Raw genomic sequence first — 19,073 nt, forward strand, 5'->3', positions numbered from 1 at the left:
AATTAAATGAAACTTGTCCGGCTACAAATTATAAAGTTCTAATAAAACCCGAAGACCTTTCGACAGTTACCTGATGGTGGGGTGGTGGGGTGGGGAGTGTAGGGCGTTATTGGGATCGAGCCCAGGGACGAAGGCGAGATAAAAGAGAAAGTTGTAATTATCCGGACATTTGTAATGTCGAATTATTTCAACAATTTAGCGACAGAAAAATAAAAGAGGAAATAAATAAAAAGAAATAAATAAAAAAAAAATAAGACGAACGCAAACAGGGTCTAATAAAAAATTTTAATAAATCATTTTCTTGTTAATTTAACGAAACGAAAAAAAAAGTAAAACACGAAAGAATAATTACGCGGGAAAAAAATAACAACAATAAAGAAAAATGACGACCGCAAATTAACAAACACGTTCGTTTGTGGACGAACCTTAGTTTTCTTCTTTTTATTTATTTATTTATTTATTTGAAAGCTGATGTCTTTATATAAAAAAAAGGCTGGGAACATATAGAAAGGCGCTGGGCCGACGACAATAATCCGAAATTAATTCATTCTAGAGGACTTGCCTGTCAAACTTTGACAGCCATAAATCGTCAAAAATGAAAAATTGGCTGAAATCCAAAATCAAAGAATTTCGCTTATTTTCAATTAAATTCCTGGATAATTCGTATTTTGAATCGTCCGTTTATCGACATGTGAGTTGCTATGCCTAGGTGTTTCTTTTCAAAACTAGTCGTGGTATGTAGTTGAGTTATTGCTGTATGTTAAAGTATTTTTTTTTACACGTATATCAACCCACATCTTGATAGAATTACGGGGTTGTAGAGTGGCCCACTTTAAAGAAGCCTTATTTCTCTTACCTTAAATCATTTTGTTTTCATATTTAGTGACCCACTAAAAAGTAACAAATCTCTCTAATCTTTCTCTTAATGACCAACTGACACCACAAGACAAAATGCATTTCTTTTTACAATATGATGGCGATATATGCCACACGTCTCACAGATATTGTCACGAGGTCATGACGTGCTTACGGAAGAGAAACCAATAAGCAAAGTGTTATGATGGCCACCACGTTCCCCGGACTTGTCATCATGTGATTTTACTCTTTTAGGGACTTTAAAACAAAAAGTTTATGCAAAAAAACCCACAATCTAGACCAACTAAACGACAACATTGCCAATGCTATTAGGAGAATCACCAGAGATCTACAGACAATATAGGCAAACGTTGTTAAACGTGCCCAGAAATGCATAGATGTCAACGGGAAGCAATCCAATATCTTTTATACCACTGCAAGTAATTAAAACGATGTTATAGGTAATTTAAACATCGTTTTAATTACAATGTTTTACGTAATTAAAACGGGGGCAAGTAGCAAACCTTCACGTGGTGCCCGTTAATATTCGGAGACTGATTGCTACACCGCGCATAGAAATATACCCATTACCAGAGGTGGTAAAAGGATTAACCCTCAGTCACTGGAAGTAACCATGAAGAAATTCAGGATTCTCAGCTTAAATGCTGAAGGAATATCTGCATCTAAATCAGAAATCATAGCCAGCCTCGATGCTGATATTATATGCCTCCAACCGACACATAAAGACAGAGTGCTCCCCAAAAATACCAGGGATGCACCTTATTATCCATCACCCAAGTACAGTATATGGAAGCGCGATCTTCGCACGGGACTAGTCAATAATCAAAACCAGTACTGACTTCTCAGAAGGAGGCCTTGAGATACTTCAGGTGGACATGAAAGACTTCAACGTCACATCCGTGTATAAACAATCACCCTAACCCTAACCCTAACCCTAACCCTAACCCCCTTTTCATGGCCGCTTACATGCAAGAGTTCCAACAACGCGAGCCTATACATTGTTGACTTTAACAGCCATAACACCACTTGGGGATACAATGAGACAAACAGTGATGGGGAAGCAGTAGAGGCATGGGGTGCTGCAAATGAACTCAAATTTCTCCATGATGCAAAGGATCCCAAATCCTTCCAAAGTGCCCCTTGGAGACGGGGATATAACCCTGATCTAGCATTTATTTCATCAAAGCACTATATAAATCTAGAAAAAAACTGTGGGAAGCCCAGTGCCAAAAACCCAACACCGATCCATATTTATTGATATAAAACCTATCCTTAGGCCACAGAGACTCCAGACCAGGCCACAGTTCGATTTCCGTAAGGCCAACTGGGAAGGCTATACCTCTGACCTAGAACAAGCCATCAACACCATCACCCCACTACCAGGTGAATACAGCTTCCAATCCTTGATTTGGAAAATAGCCAGGAAAAACATACCAAGAGGGTGCAGGAAAACATACATCCCTGGTCTCACGGAACCAAATAAAGCACAGTATGAGGAATATATCCAAGCTTATAATGAAGACCCATTTGCTGAAAACACGTTAGAGCTCGCAGAGAATTTGCTTGCTTCCATCAGTAGCGAACACAAACAGCGCTGGCAAGAAGTCATAAGTAACATCGATATGAAACACAATAGCTAAAAAGCCCGGATGACAATAAAAAAGCTAAACTCAGAAAACGCTTCTCAGTTCCGAGTTGCAGCCGTGACCCCCAACCAAGTAGCCCATCAGCTGTTACTGAATGGCAAACCGCAACAAAAAGAAAAAAGGACAGAAAAAGAGAATGAAAGCCGAACTTAGCCACGTCATGCAAAACAGCAATGCCCATCTAGAACCATTCTCAGAAGCCGAAATAACCGCAGCAATATCTCAACTAAAAAATGGAAAGGCACCGGGCCTTGATGAAATAACCACAGAGATGGTAACACACATTGGAACAACTGTAAGAAAGTGGTTACTGGCCCTAATAAATAACTGTGTGTCATCCCTCAAACTCCCTAAAATCTGGAAAAAGCCAAGAATAGTAGCCATTCTAAAACCTGGAAAAGACCCCACATCACCTAAGAGCTACCGACCTATCTCCCTACTGTGCAATCTCTATAAACTATATGAGCGCATGATACTTGCCAGAATAATGGAAACAGTGGAAGAACAACTCTCAGCTGACCAAGCTGGCTTTAGACCAGGTCGGTCATGTTGTAGCAAGATTTTAAACCTGACCCAATTCATTAGGGATGGATTTGAGACCAGAAAAATAACAGGCACTGTGTTTGTAGACCTTACAGCAGCCTATGACACTGTAAACCATAGGGCACTCATACTAAAAGTAGCCCAAATGATACAAAACTCAGAATTGGTTAGCATAATTGAATGTCTACTTAGTAATCGGCGTTTTCATGTTGAGATGGATGGAAAAAGAGTAGATGGTTTATCCAAAACAATGGCCTCCCACAAGATTCAGTTTTGGCTCCAACCCTATTCAATATCTACACTAAGGACCAACAACAATAACCAAATATACAAAGATTTACATATGCCGACGATCGATGTATCGCCACTCAGACAAATAGTTTTGACATCATAGAAGAAAGACTCTCTGATTCCCTGGCCACTCTCTCTAGGTACTACAAAAAGTGGTACTTAAATGCAAACCCAAACAAGACCCAGGTTTGCGCCTTTCATCTTAATAATCACCAAGCAAATCGGAGACTTAAAGTCATGTGGAATGACAACATGCTTACAGATTAACCTTTCCCAGTCTACTTGGGGGTAACTCTGGACAGAACACTCTCTTTTAGAAAACACATTACCAAATTGAAAGGCAAGCTGTCATCACGAAACAGCCTTCTCAGTAAGCTTACTACCAGCAATTGGGTTGCCGACCCCAAAACACTGAGGCAAACAGCTCTCGCACTGTGCCATTCCACAGCGGAGTATTGTGCCCCAGTATGGGCAAGACAATGCCATGCCCATAAAATTGATGTAGAGCTGAACAAGGCATACCGGACCATAACTGGTGCCCTAAGACCAACTCCTTTGCCAGCTCTATATTGCCTAACTGGCATTCCACCACCACATATCAGGCGAGGTCATCACCAGAATAGAAAGGTACAAACAGCTTAACGACCACAGGCATTCACTGTTTGGCCACCAATCAGTGAGACAAAGACTAAAATCTCGCAGTAGCTTCATCAATATAGAGGAAATCGATCCCAGGCAAGCTGCTTCCTATAGGATGGAACGATGGCGAGACTATAACAGCAGGAATAAAAATGAAGTCCTACCAGAGCCAAAAGAAACACTCCCCAGGGTTCAAACCTTGGTAAAAAAAAAAACTGGGTGACTCTAAATTTTGCCAGAGTCAAAGTAGGCAAAACAAAAGACAATCTCCACAAGTGGGGCCTAGACATGTCACCTTTATGTCCATGTGGAGAAGTACAAACGATGCACCACCTTAGGGAAAACTACCGATTGAGTCCTCATTGCTCAAACCAAGACCTTAAGGAGGCAAACAGCACCGATGCGATGGGTTAATTTCTATTGCGATAAGATATGATGATAGTAATTTAAATAATAAAGGAAAGATCCTCCTCTCAACTACGTTTAAGTGGGGCAGCCTGTATAATTCGTATTATATAAACTACTGTTCTCATCTTGGATGATGTTGGCACATCGTTTAGGCCGATGTAACAACCGACCTTCAGGTGCATTTTGTTGAACTCACAACTCATGATGTTGACTATAAGAATCTCTACGAAACTTCGAACGAAACATATTATTTACAACCTACAAAGTTCAGAAGCTACTTGAGAATAAGTGTTAACTACTAAACTCCCAATTCCTATACAATTATCGATTCCGGTTCTTTATAAATCTCTAAACATTTATAACACTAGAGTTGTTATTTTTTCTTGATTAACGTAACAACACGTTAAGTATGCAGATATTAGGTTGGTGCAAAAATAATGTCGTTTTTTGGACTTGAAGGCGAGCGTTAAAAAACGACATAATCTTTGCACCAACTTAATATTTCCTCACGTGTAAAAATACATACACTTGCTTGCGATGGTCTATAGATATTACTTTTACTGGTTGTTTAGAATTAATAAATATTTATTATTTTAACATTACTACCAGCAGTGATAGATTTTGTTTTAAACAAAATCAAATGAAAAAGACAATTAAAAGAATCGTTTTTGGTATCGGAAAATGGAAAGAGATTTTTCCGATTCTGATTAATCGTCCCAACACTCATTTATTCATACTTATACCGTGAGACCATAATCGCGAGGATTTATATAAGTAACATCGCTCCAGACAGAACGTGAACCACTTGATATAAGACAAGACAGAACGTGAGCCACTTGATGTGAGAACAAGAACGAAATATGATTATCGCTCAGAGTAGCATCGGAACAGATACTACACTTTCACAACCGAAAAAGCAAGCCTTTTTTCTATTAGTATTTATTTGCTTTCCCACAAAAGCAAAATTTGACACAATGGCCGTTTTTAATGTGGGGTTAAACCAGCATCCTCCCAAAAGAGCAAAAGAGGCACTCTGATAGGGACCATCAGAGGGAACAGTGATGATTGTCTCAGTATAGAGGGTTTCCCCTTAATTGACTGGGACAAATTAACTTAAGAGTAGCATCGGAACAGATACTACACTTTGAGATATTAAACCCTTTATTCAGGCTAAAATTACAATGTAAATTTAAGCTGAACAAAAAACTTAGGCACAAGGCCAACTCAAAAAAGGACGGGATAATGGGGGTCGTTTGTCATCATGTAGGCCTAGAGCACCCCCCCCAAAAAAAAACAACTTTTTTTCTAATTATTTAAAAAGAAAATGCAATTTTCTTATATATGCGTCATGGAATTGCATTCGTCTGCAAAAGATCTAACCAATTTGCATATTTTTTTAAACATTCATTTTAATTAATTCCCTATTAGTTTTTTTTTTCGGATTTTTTTATGAGATGATCATCTTTAGTGTACTCTTCCGTGTAGTTATATTAATGCAGATATTCTACATGATTTATACTTGTGTAAAATTTGCGTAAAAAGCTTATAGTAAATACAAACACCTGTCTATATATAATTATGTATGCATATATATTTCTGTTGGAAAAATTTTGCCTACCAAACGCCTCTGTCATTTTTTGGTCTGCAGACACGAAACTTAAGATAAAGCGTATTCGAACTAATGCAAAACTTTATATTTGGGTTTTAGCCAGGGAAATCGATGCAAAAGTTTCAAAACTAAAAAAGAAATTGAATTTGGCGAGTTAAGGTCGAACGTCAGCATTACGAATATGCATGCATAACGTACTAGCCATTGGTCCATGTTTTAATTTTTAGCCTTCAGCAAACATGTATTCATAGCTCAGGCATTAACGTCAAAAGCAAAAGTAAACCGTAAGCTAAACGTTTTGGGTTCGATTCTCAGTAGTGGTGCACGATTCTTTTTTTTTTTTTTTTCAACTTTTTAAATCATTACTACATATCGGGTCCATATAATAAAATAATAAATCTGACATTAGTATTATTCAGAATATCATATTTAAGCGTATTTTACGATCGAGTAATGTCGGGCGGCCTGCTAGTAAGGTATCAAAATTGTGATTCGATAAAGACCACTAAACGAAACGAGCTGAACCAATGGAGGCAGAGAAGGAATCAGCCAATTCTAAAGAACGCGCGATGTGATAGAGTTTTTTTATTTTTAGAAAATACAAACTAATTACAATTTGCTGTACTAAAGAGTCACTGCTTATAAAGGGTTATAAGCAACTTGAGGATGAGGGTTTATGAGTTTTCAGAAAGAACCTGAGATAACATCTTAAGAAGATTGGACACGGTGATTTAAGTTAGTCAGGATCCGATTATTGAAGAGATCGGCTCCACAAAAATGTCTTTACATTGGGCAACAGCTTGATTTCGTTTCGTCAAGCAAGACAGTGTAGACATTTTGAGCAATTTGTAATTGTATTTTTAGTATTGTCCGTACTGAGGACCGAACCTTCAACCTACACAAGAGCCCATGGCCAAATCGACAGACGTGCTAAGTGATAATTAGTGAAAGAAAGCAACGCCGGGCACCTATGCTAGTATATTTATAAAAAGAGAAAGTGTGTGTCTCTGTATGTGTGTCTGCGTACATTTCCTTACGCAATAACTCAATTTTTAGTCTATAGACTCGAAATTTTATATACAGGATACTGAGATTTGGGAAAATCTTTGTAATCTATTTTCGGCCAGAAATTTGGCTGTTAAGGGGTCAAAGTTTACCGATATGACATTTGAAAACTCTACAAAACTCCTCCGACAATTTTGGGTCTAAACACTTGAAATTTTAGATATGGGTTCGTTGGACATGGATCTAACTTAATCTCTTGAGTTGAGCCCAAAACAATAAATGTTAAGGGGTCTTAATAGCGGTCAAAGTTAAAAAGAAATTGACCGCTATTTTATTATTATTATTTATTTATTTTGCTCAATATACACCTCAAAACACTCGGGCAACGCCGGGCTGAACTGCTAGTATATTTATAAAAGTGAAAGTGTGTGTCTGTGTGTGTCTGTGTGTGTACATTTTCTTACGCAATAACCCTGTCAATTTTAAGCTTACAGACTCGAAATTTGATATACAGTGTACTGAGATTTGGGAAAATCGATGTGATCAGTTTTAGGCAAGATATTTGGCTGTTAAGGGGTCAAAGTTCAACGATTTGACCTTTGAGAACTCTACCAAACTCCTCCGACAATTTTGGGTCTACACACTTCAATTTTAATATATAGATTCCTTGGACATGGATCTAACTTAATAACTTGATTAGAGCCGAAAACAATAAATGTTAAGGGGTCATAATAGGGGTCAAATTTAAAAAAAAATTGACCGCTTTCTTTTTTTTTTGCTGCTTAACATACGCATCCAAATACCCGGGCAACGCCGGGCACCCATGTTCGTATATATATATATATATATATATATATATATAGATATATATATATATATATATATATATATATATATATATATATGAGACAAATCGTTTTGTTGTGCTTATATATATATATATACATATATATATATATATATATATATATATATATATATATATATATATATATATATATATATATATATATATATATATATATATATATGAATGAGACAAATGGTTTTGTTGTGCTTTGGTGCGCACGTGTGTTTAAGTTATAGATCTTTTCACAGATCGTAATTGAAAAATAGTTTTGTAATTAAATTTTCAATTCATTAATTGGCTTATGGGATCCGCATTCTTTGATAAAATTAATAAAAAAAAGAATTTTCCCGACGCTTTTTAATAAAAGGCTTTGGGGAAAAACGGTTTTTTTTTTTTTTTTTTTTTTGTATTTTTTTTTACTTTTCAGACAAAAAAAAAAGACTCTCAACGATTTTTTATTAATTTTATTTGATTTTAATTTTGTGTGGTTCAAAACAAGATTTTTTTTTTACTATTCATACGCAAAATATCGGACATGAAAATTAATAACCAAGTTTCGGTTGTCAGTGTCGAGTATAAACAATTATATAGAATATAGACACGATTTTTTCGGGCGCATTCATTTCGCCGATAACAAGTGTTTACGTCACACACACGCACGCACACACACACACACACACACACACACACACATATATATATATATATATATATATATATATATATATATATATATATATATATATATACAAGTTAGAAAAGCATTTCATCCAAGGCATGAAAATTGTTAATCAAAATGTTTTTACTATAGGCTTTAAAAATAAAGGTACAAGATTCAATTGTAAATTTATTTATCTTCAAATTGCACTTTTATAAATTTAAAAATGTAATAACTTACTTTGTAAAATGCATAAAAGTGCACTTTGAAGCTAAATAAATTTCAAATTGAATCTTGTACCTTTATTTTTAAAGCCTATACTAAAAACATTTTGTTTAACAATTTTCATGTTTTCTAACTTGTATGGTATCTTTTTAAGATTATATTTTATTTCATTTATTAATAAGGATTTTAAAAAAAATGAATGTGGTTTTGAATGTATTTATAAAAACTCTCCTACTCTCTATTTCAGTTTGTATTTCTCCTCGCACCTCAACTCATTTTTGCAACCCCCTCTTTGTTTTATTACAGGTCTGAATATTCTCTCTGTTTCAGTTTGTATTTCTCCTCACACCACAACTCTTTATTGCAACTTCCTCTTTCTCATACATGTCTGAATAATGAGAAAATCTGAATTTTTTAAACAAAAACTTTAAAATAACTTTTTTAGATTAAATTTTTTAAAATTCTTTCAGAATAAAAAATCTTTACAATTTAATAACGAGCATATTTCACGTAGGTTTCATTAAAAATATTCAGTAGATAACGAGAAAAATAGAGATGAAAATTTCAAAAGGACTGTATAACTGGTTACGCTCAATAGTAGTCCTCGCGAGCGAAAGTCTTTGTTATTGTTATTCTATTATTATTATTATTATTATTATTATTATTATTATTATTATTATTATTATTATTATCATTATTATTATTTTTATTGTTATTATTATTATTATTAATCTTATTATTATTATTATATTATTATAATTATTATTATTATTATTATTATTATTATTATTATTATTATTATTATTATTTAAACCATTTTGCGTCCTCCTCTTTCGCGCAAGGACTAATATATATATATATATATATATATATATATATATATATATATATATATATATATATATTATTATTATTATTATTGTTATTATTGTTATTATTATTATTATTATTATTATTATTATTATTATTATTATTATTATTATTTTTATTGTTATTATTATTATTATTATTATTAATCTTATTATTATTTTTATATTATTATAATTATTATTATTATTATTATTATTATTATTATTATTTAAACCATTTTGCGTCCTCCTCTTTCGCGCAAGGACTAATATATATATATATATATATATATATATATATATATATATATATATATATATATATATATATATATATATATTATAGATAGTTTTTTTTAGAACGACATCAAGCAGAGTGCTCAATTATAAGGAAAATCCGAAACCAAGTGCGTCTATCAACTAGACGGGGTTGGGAGGGTCCTACTAATCACCTTTTGGTTTTTCTTCCCCCGCCCTCGACACAAATGAATTATTGTACCATTTTATTGTTATCTTTTTTTGTTTTTACACGTCAATAAAAAATGTTTTAAAAATTGGGAGTTAAGTAGGACGTCCCCAAATATGAAAGGGTGAATGCGGTATTATGGTGAAAGAAGATACTAGCTGGGAGAAACTTCTGACTTTGTTTAGTTCTGGAGTGACAAGGATGACCAACGACCCCAAAAATCCCCCCTTTTGAGTTGGCCATGTGCCTAAGTTTTTTGTTCATCGTTGATTTTGACTGTATTTTTAACATGAATAAAAGATTTAATATCTCAAAGTGTAGTACATGTCCCAGCAGATACTGCAAGCAAAGACCATATGTGGGGGCGACCCCACATATAAGACCTTGGTCAATGTAGGGGCAACCCTTCATACCAATTGTCACTATCCAGCTCCCCTACTCCCCGGGGAGTTGGTCCCCATTTCCCCTTCACTCCTCACATTAAAAATCGGCCTTGTGCCTAATTTGCTCAGTGGGGGAGCAAATAAATACAGCTTCTTCTTGGCCTTCGGGCCAAGATCAAAGTGTAGTACCTGACCCGCAGAAGCGAGGTTCCTTTTACAAACCTGGTGGAATGGGAAGTCTATCAACTAGACGGGGTTGGGAGGGTCCTATCAATCACCTTTTTTTTCTTCCCCCGCCCTCGACACAAATGAATTATTGTACCATTTTATTGTTATCTTTTTTTGTTTTTAAACGTCAATAAAAAGTGTTTTAAAAACTGGGAGTTAAGTAGGACGTCCCCAAATATGAAAGGGTGAATGCGGTATTATGGTGAAAGAAGACACTAGCTGGGAGAAACTTTTGATTTTGTTTAGTTCTGGAGTGACAAGGATGACCAACGACCCCCACAATCCCCCCTTTTGAGTTGGACATGTAACTTTATTCATGTTAAAAATACAGTTAAAATCAACGATGAACAAAAAGTTTATCGTTGATTTTGACTGTATTTTTAACATGAATAAAAGATTTAATATCTCAAAGTGTAGTATCTGTTCCGGCAGATGCTGCAAGCAAAGACCATTGCCTTTGTGGCAATCTTCTGGTCCATGTAGGGGCAACTCTACTTGGGCCAGCTGGCAAATCACAATCCAGCTCCCATTTCCCACCTCTCGGGAGCTGGTCCCTTTTTCCGTCCCCCCTTCTCTCTCCACATTAAAAAATGGCCTTGTGCCTAATTTGCTCAGTGGGGAAGTAAATAAATACAACCCTTCATACTAATTGTCACTATCCAGCTCCCCTACTCCCCGGGCAGTTTGTCCTCATTTCCCCTTCACTCCTCACATTAAAAATCGGCCTTGTGCCTAATTTGCTCGGTGGCGGAGCAAATTAATACCCTTTTCTTGGCCTTTTGGCCAAGATCAAAGTGTAGTATCTGTTCTGGCAGATGCTGCAAGCTATGACTAGCTATGACTAGCAAAGACCAGATGTGGGGGCAACCCCACATGCCTGACCATTAACCAGCTCCCATTTCCCACCTCTCAGGAGCTGGTCCCCTTTTTCCCTTCCCCCTCCCTTCACTCCTCACATTAAAAATCGGCCTTGTGCCTAATTTGCTCGGTGGGGGAGCAAATAAATACCATCTGTTCTTACTACATGCTGTACTTATGTTTGTAACTTTGTGATATAAACTGGGGGATCACTTTTCTGTATTAATTTACGGTAAAATGATCACCCACTTTACAACCAGTCAGTCTCAAAGCCATTCAAGTCATTCTCCAGATCATTCAAGTTGTTTTTGAAGGATTCCAGTTATTTTTAAGCATTCAAGTCATTCTTAAGGTCATTCAATTCATCCTTAAGTTCATTAAAGTCATTCTAAGTCATTTACTTTTTATTTATTTAAGTCATTTCAACCCATTTTTCGGTCATTTTAGTTTATCTTTAAGAATTTCATGTCAATCCTACATTCACGCATTCATTCATTACACGAGAGCACGCGACTAGTGGCTATCGGCCTTTTTTTTGCACTCTGTTGTATATCCTTATCCTCTGATTTCAATTTCTTTCATTCTTCATTATTTGTTGGGTTTTTTTGTTCAGGATTGTTCTAGCGATCCTACGATTATTCCTGTTATCTTGACTTTTGTCATCTTCCCTATCCGTTTGAACTCTCTTACTCATTTCGTGTAATTGCTTTTTTCGTCTCTGCCTCTTTGATGTTCACACTGTGGTCGGTTGAGACGGCGAAATCTACGAGCTAGCAAGATTTTTTCTTTCTTGTTTGCTATTATAACATCAGGTCTCCTTGCTTGGATCGATTTTTTTTGTTTACATCGCTATTTATTATGGGATTTTTTTTTATCTCTGTTTTCAACTACGGCTACCAGTTTGTGTTTTATCATCTCTCTAACGATTAAGCAACTTTAAGCTATTTTAAAATAGGTGAGAATCGAGTTTGTTTTTTTTTTTTTCGATTATATCAAGACAAATATTTTTAGAGCATCTATGAAAAATAAAAAATTGGAACTATTATCATATCAGGTCTCCTTGCTTGGATTGACTTGTTCGTTTGTATCGCCATTTCTCATATGAATTTATTATTTCTGTTTTGAACTACTGCTACCAGCTTGCGTTTGTGCCATTTGTCAAACGATTGAACAACTTAAAGTTATTTGAAAATAGGTGATAATTGGGATTTTTCCCCTATTATATCAAGACAGTATTTTTAGAGCATCTATGAAAAAAAAATTAACCATTATCATATCAGGTCTCCTTGCTGGGATTGATTTGTTCGTTTGTATTGCCATTTCTTATAGGATTTTACTATTTCTATTCAAACAACTACTGGTTTGTGTTTGTACCATTTGTCTAACGATTGAGCAATTAAAGCTATTTGAAAATAGATGAGAATTGGGAATTTTTTAAAACTATTATCATAGCAGGTTTCCTTGCTTGGATTGATTTGTTCGTTTTTATCGCCATTTCTCATAGGAATTTATTATTTCTGTTTTGAACTACTGCTACCGGTTTTTGCTTGTATCATTTGTCTAACGGTTGGGATTTTTTTTTTTCGATTACATCAAGACGGATATTTTTGATCATCTATTAACAGATTTTTGAAGAATTTTATTTCGATATGTTTTTTATGTATTGGGTCACGGATATGACTATTATGCACAATCCTGTTGAGATTGTTTTGTGTGTTTACAAGTAAAGTGCGTTTTTGTTGGGGGGGGGTCAGCTGGTAAAAAAAGATGTTGCAGGTATATGCGTGCGCGTGTGGATATAAGTATGTACCCAGTAAAACGTGCGTCTCCATACACAGAAGATATAAACAAAATCCAAACGCACTGAATGGAATCAAAGCGAACCGAACATTGACAAAAAATTTTTTTAAATCTAAAAACGAAAACAAAACTAATCGATGTTCTTTAGCTGAGTCTATTTCGTACGTGCGTTTAGCGCGGTTAAATAAATTAAACACTTAAAGAGCCGGCTTTTTATATAGATACCAAACTGAGTTGAGGAAAAAAAAAGCTGACTCTAAGTATGATACATACAACGCAATGAGATAAGATACTTTCTAAACGAATCCATAGACGAGTTATAACGCCTAGTGTAATATATACTCCCAGATATTACCTCCTCGTTCGGAAAAATATTGTAGTGTTTGTTCCATTTCATTTTACTAAATTTGTTATGTTGTTTTACATATTATTATTTTTTTTTACATGGAGATCACCACTTATCAAGGCTCGGAAGCCACTCGGGGATTAGGGTTATTGCGCGTACAGTAATCCATGAGAGAGTATCGTAGTAATCATTAGTATTGGATATTTGATAGGGTGTCTTACTTAAGAGAGCGGTTTGTCAGGAGTTTGTTTATGTTGGACTTGAAGACGTCCAAGTTGTAGTCAGGTGGGAAACAGGCAAACGGAAGAGAGTTCCACAGGCGTGCACTTCTTAGAAAGAAGCTCTGCTCATGGAATCTACGTTTTGATTTAGGCACAGATAAAGACTGGGGAAAATCGTTGACAGTAGTTTCAGCTAGACATGTGTTTTCGTGAAAGATTGGCGAGGAGGGACAGAGATTGGGGCTCAGACGAGCACTTGCCATGGAAATAACGATAAAACAAAGACAGGAGAGAGGTTGCAGGGAAGAGAAAAGGGCATCCCCCCACTAAACCACGAAGTCTATTTTGTACTCTGTCTAGGCAGGATAGGCTGTTTTTAGCAGCTCCTACCCAGGCAGCAGTACTCCATCCTTGGACGTACTTGGCTTTTATACAGATAGAGAATTGCATCAGTAGTGAGATATCTTCTAGAGCGGTAGAAGGGTCTCACCATTTTCCCAGCATCCTTGGCAACAGACCTGATGTACGTGTTCCATTTCGGATCAGGAGTAAAAGTCAAGCCCATTATTTAATGAAACCCTCCGTTAGTAACTAGGTGTACGAAACATGGTTTATCCCAATACAAAAATGTTTATCGTGTTATAACTTTTTCTAAAATATAGTTATCCTGCTGGTTCAAGATATTTCTACAGTTTCCATTTTACAGTTTGAATCACTTGTCTATTGTTGATATTAATATTATTAATTAATAATAAAATGAATTATTAATATTAATTAATAATATAATAAATTACAAATATTAATTAATCTATAACTATAAAAGCGAAAATGTATTATGTATGTGTGTTCGTTTTTACTGTATGTCTACAAAAGGCTTTTTTTCAGAGAAGCGGTCTCTCGCCTAACAACTTTTTAAAGCTTTTTATATCACATATAAATCGTAATATATCACAGTTAACAACGAAGCTCGCCTGTCTATTTAATTTGCTCGATTTCGGGAAGATAAATATACGACATTTGTCGCTCGCCGCATGTGGGTTAGTCTTTTTCCTATAACATCTTGGGAAGCGTTTTCGCAGTAAATACTATCCTGCAGTCAAACTTGACCTCATTAACTCATTAAAACGGGCACCTGCCAAATCCAAATAATTAAATAAATTCAAACGTGTTTCAGTTGGCATCTCGCGGTGGGGCAATCGTTAACGTCGCACGTTTTATATTTCACACTTTAATTTACAACTTTGCCTGAAGGGTTCGGGTTCGATCCTCATACTTACTTTTTTTTAAACCCCACCCCACCTCGGAGTTTCCACACACACCTCCAAACATGTTGGACTTCTGTACATATAACTTGGTGGACAGGTCATGTATTAATAGGAGTTCATTTGAATTAAAGATGGCTTGGTTTAAAAAAATCTTTTTGGATTTTATTATCCATAATATGAATCGAATTTTTACGGATTGTGTACCCTGTATACGTATCCTGCTATATCATTGAACGATAATACAAAATACTGTTGGGGAAATCATATTTTAAACGTAATGGACAAGTCAAATATAAAGGAAGGTTTATTTATACCTCACATTGTTAGATTTCAGAAACATGGTTTGAATTTTATTCTATTGGTGGCATTTTTGACGAGTTATTCTCTTATAACGCAACACATGTTGTGTGGCGATAGAAAAAAAGATTGTTGGACATAAATGCTTGAAACTTGTGGGCAAGTCAGACATAAAGTGAATCCTATTTATATAAAACAGGATGATGTTATTGCCTGACAGACATCGCCTCATAAGGAGACCAGATACTGTCGCCAAAGAAAGAAAGAAAAATAATTTAGCGACCAACAATATAAATATATTGCTTTAATTATATTTAAAATTGTTTAGAAGAAATTGAATGGTTGTATAAATTCATTGAATAGAAAGCTGGAACTCTTCAGGGAAAGAAGACAAAGAATTTTAAAGAGACGTGAGCGTGCGCGCGAGTGAAGCCAGTTCGGTCGGAATCGTATTGTACCTTGGCGAAAAAAAAGAAGAAAAATATACAAAGGTCGAGCGGAGTAGTATTTGGGGATTCTTGAAAGAACGCAGTAAAAGAAAGCAATTGAATGTTCCTATTTACTTTTCTCCCCACGAGGACAGAGTTAGATACAATGTCGGTTTTTAATGTGGACACAAAAATAAAAATTGTCTCCATCGTGAAGGATTTCTTCTCCAGTGACCGAGAATAGAAAAGATGAAATGTAGCATCATAAGAAATTCTACACTGTGATCTTGGTCCGAAGGCGAAAAAAAATTTGAATGTTGGGAGGAAAAAAATAATCATAGAAGAGAAAGAAGGAAGGAAAAAGAAAATGATGAAATGAAAAGAGAAAGAGAGCAAGGAAAAGAGGGAGAAGATATTAGGTAAATTAGTGGTTGCAAGAAATTCTGCAAAAATAAGCAGGCTTCTCATTGGTCGGTTTGACCGCCCACAATTTTTTTTAACCTATTCCTTGTTATTACTAATTGCCGAGGGTACTCTTGGAGCCAAATTTATCCTTTCAAATCATCAGTTTCGACATAGACACAGGTTGAAATAGACGTTCGAAATTCACTCGAGTCTTGTAACCTCAAAAATCACTTTGTCTCATTGAGACGTTTTAATGCCCAAAAGTGGGGCGAAATGTAATTATCATTTGCAAAGACCAATACCCTTATGTGAGGCGAATTATTATATTATCGCACACAGTTCTGCTGTTTAAATCAATTGGCTTTCATCATTACATTATAATGCCTGTCAGAGACGAAATTAAGGTCTACAGTTTGACCTGTCATTTGTCCACCATTTGGACGATGATCTACAGTGAACTCCACGAGGCTACCGGATAGTAGTATCCATTTTGGAAGGTATCACTAAACTCTTCAACCTGTTGTAGCGTTCTTCGTCAGCGGAGTTTTGTATCCAGCATTTTGCGAAGATGAACTATTACCCTTTTAGGGTATTACCGGCCCAGTACGGCAGATAGCTAAACTTGGATCTTTTTGCTTTAATAAAATTTACGTTGAAGTTTAAGGTGAGCATGTTGGAATTTGTAATCGTTTTTTTTTTTTACACAGGAATAAGAACTTATCAAGACCCGGAGGCCACTCGAGGATAAGGCTTAATGGGTATACATTAGTCAATGTACTTATAACATAGTAAACATAAGTAGTGGGAATTTTATAAATTGTATTACTTAGGGGGACGGTTCATCAAGGATTTGTTTACATTGGACTTGAAACAACCAAGTTGTAGTCAGCTGGCAAACAGGCAAATGGAAAAGAGTTCCACAGCCGTGCAGTTCTAAGAAAGAAGCTTTGTTCATGGAATCTACATTTAGGTTTAGGCACAGATAAAGAGTGTGGGAAATTATTGATAGTGGTTTTGGCTAGACAAGTGTTTTTCGTAAAAGTTTGGTGGGCTGGGATCACAGATTGAAGTTCAGACGAGCACTTGCCATGAAAATAACGATAAACTAGAGCAAGGAAAGACCATTAACGTTGAAACTATCTTCATCAACATTCAACGGAGATAAAGTGGTCTCCTTAGCAGGATACTGAACTCTTATTTGTACCTATTTACTATGCCTCCCCACGGGACAGAGTTAGACACCAGGGTCGTTTTTTAACGTGGAGAAAAGGTACAAAAATAAAAATTGTCTCAGTCGTGAAGGATTTCTCCTCCACCGAAAGAGAACAAGAAATTGAAGTGCAGCATCTGAAGAACAGATGGTATTTATTTGCTCCCCCACCGAGCAAATTAGGCACAAGGCCAATTTTTAATGTGAGGAGTGAAGGGAGGGGGAAGGGGAAAAGGGGACCAGCTCCCGAGAGGTGGGAAATGGGAGCTGGTTAAAGGTCAGGCATGTGGGGTTGCCCCCACATCTGGTCTTTGCTAGTCATAGCTAGTCATAGCTTGCAGCATCTGAAGGACAGATACTACACTTTGATCTTGTCCCGAAAGCAGTAAGGTGCTGACTGGCTGAATGGTTAAAGACACCGACTGACGACTTGGCTGTGCCAAGTTTGAATTTAATTCGTTCTATGGTGTGAAAATCAATAGAAATAGCGTTACATAGCTTGAAGGCAGAGTGAAAGACAGTAGTTTTAGTTCATTGAAATGAACTAAAACTACTGTCTTTCACTCTGCCTTCAAGCTATGTAACGCTATTTCTATTCAATGGTTTTCTCTCTCTATTAGAGGTGTCCAAATTGCATTCGGAGAGAGAAAACCTTGAATAACAACATAGGTTTAACATTAACAAAAAACAACTAAGAATTGTCCTAGTGACATATGGCCGAGTGGTCCTAGACGTTGTATCAAAGTTTACAGTTACCAAAAGAGTTCAATCCTGAACGAAGGCAGTGAAAAGTAACATTCAAAACAGAGAATCAGCAACTATGTCCCAAAGCCTAGCTGGAGTCCGAACACAGTACCCCCGTAATAATAATAAACAGGGTTGGGTTCGAGACTCCTAACAAACGGTTCCCCAGTTCGATACAAAACACCTGATGAAGGCCGGAGGGCAAAACGGCCAAAACGTTGTGACTATAACAACCAAGATGAGGAAGTCAGTCCAACAATCTCAATAAATGAAAACACCTCATCTCCAAAAAAATTTCAGGGAAACGAACGCCAACAATAATCATCTGATTCACCAACAACTTTAGAAATAGATTTTCTACGACTAACTTTTAAAAAGTAAACCAAATAAGAAATAAGTGCTACGAATATTTGCTAAAACTCAGTTGCAAGGAGTACAATCTCGTTACCGACTTATGAGAAATATACGCCAGGAGCAGTCACATTTGGAGACGGATCGCAGCTGAGGGAGTAAAGATCTTTGAAGAGGCTCAGTCAATGGGACGAGCCTCTTTAGTCATAAAAGACTAAGCTTGACGACGGTAGTTCTGTTACAAGAAAAGGTTCCCCTTTTCTTGTAAATAAGAAAAATATTAGATAGACCAATATTCGAAATTTGTAAGCAAGGGTCAGAAATAGATTCAGAAATGAATTTCGCATTGTTCACAGATAGATAGATAGATTGATAGATTGATAGATAGATAGATAGACAAGTTGCACACGACTCCTCAAAGTTGCGAAATGAGTTTCGTCTTAGCAGACCCAAAGGTACAAGTTTCTATGAGA

At 35.9% G+C, this 19,073-nt stretch overlaps 1 pseudogene; it reads left to right on the forward strand.

Moving 5' to 3' along the window:
• Window positions 1-11,437: 11,437 nt before the first annotated feature.
• LOC145265861 (U2 spliceosomal RNA) lies at window positions 11,438-11,548 on the forward strand (annotated as a pseudogene).
• Window positions 11,549-19,073: the final 7,525 nt, after the last annotated feature.

Source organism: Euprymna scolopes, chromosome 40 (assembly GCF_053919585.1).
Source record: "Euprymna scolopes isolate OS-2025 chromosome 40, ASM5391958v1, whole genome shotgun sequence".
Taxonomy (NCBI): domain Eukaryota; kingdom Metazoa; phylum Mollusca; class Cephalopoda; order Sepiida; family Sepiolidae; genus Euprymna; species Euprymna scolopes.